Below are 1528 nucleotides of genomic sequence, written 5' to 3'. Positions count from 1 at the left end.
GAACTGTGTGAATTTCCTTTTCTTTTAAGTAACATTTTGCAGCTAAACACCCCTCACCTCACCCTCCCCTTCAAAACACGATAGCGAACCTGTGGTTATCATAAAAAAAAGGTGTTTGTCTAGTTTGGACGACTGTAAAGAGGACCCACTCCTGAGTAAATATTAAGTAATTCAATATAAAGGGCCGATTCTAGTGTCAAGAAAAAACAACATGTTAGATGAAACACACTGTGACAACATCACTAAGATTATTTTATATACAATTTCAGCTATTATATCCCTTTCACATACATCTTACACACAGGACCTTTAACTAATTTCCCTTTGTTTGCTTCAGTTTGCTTCCCTTGAGCTTCTGTAACTCATTTAGTCAGTCTGGTGGACGCCACATTATCACGTCAAAGAGGCTGTGTTGTGTCTGGATATTGCGCCTGTATAGGAATCAGTTTGTCATACTTCTCCACAGTCTTCAACGCATGTTCCTTTGTTTCCACAGACGTTTTGCACATCAAGACTTATACTTCCAGGAACTATATCATGAGGCCCTCTGTCCCATTACCTTCTCCGAAGACAATGTTTGGCGTTTTCAATATTAGCCATGGTCCTGATGTTAGGCTCGGCTTAAATAGTTTATCATTAACTTTGCAGTGTTCAAAAATGTAAGTGTAATAGATCATTTCCTACTTCAGAATCATAAAACCCAGTATTTACGCTGACAAAATTAAAATAAAGATTTTAGGAACACAAGCTGAAATGAATCCAAACAGAATCAAAATATTACCATAACCCAAAAATGATTGAATGATACAGAAAGTGATTTGCCTTAAGCAGATATTATAATAGTGAGTTATATGTGAGAGGTTTCCTTTTTGAAATAATCCAACAGATCAATCCATTTAGCACATGATCACAGCTCACCCAGCTGACTGCCTTGTGCCTAAGAAGAATACTGTTGTCTCTACTCTGCTCTACCTTTGAATTGATCATAAAGTAACAAGCACATCAGGCAGAACATTTGCTAATGATCAATACACTCAATGTTGGGAAATCTCTCTCTCTCTCAATTTGTATAACATCCTTTGTGGGCCAGGCTGTTACAGAACACATTAATCACAATAACCTTGTGATGGCTGGAAGTGGAACTGCTTCTCTTTGGCAAGGCGTCTGGCGTCTGATGATAGTGATGACGATAATACTCACAGATGGTTAAAGCTCAAATAAGCTACTCAGACTTGCACAATGCTCAGGAGAAAGTTTTTTGGTCACTCCGCCAACAGAACCGTTTCAGCTCAACCATATTCTCATGATGTCTGGTGTTAAAAAGCAGATATTGTTTATTTTAATTCAGTCATAGATTTACATAGATGTTTTGTGTCACTGTCCTGCTGCATCACTCAGTTTTTACTGAGCTGTGTCTGTTGGACAGCCTCCCTGATACTATCCTGAACTTACTCAGAGAAATCCACCTTCACTTGGTTTCAAGAAGTTCATTATTAAAGAAATATTTGTAATTCAGAAAAACACAAAA

Source organism: Pleuronectes platessa, chromosome 9, assembly GCF_947347685.1.
Source record: "Pleuronectes platessa chromosome 9, fPlePla1.1, whole genome shotgun sequence".
Classification (NCBI taxonomy): Eukaryota; Metazoa; Chordata; class Actinopteri; order Pleuronectiformes; family Pleuronectidae; genus Pleuronectes; species Pleuronectes platessa.
This window is presented reverse-complemented; position numbering follows the sequence as displayed.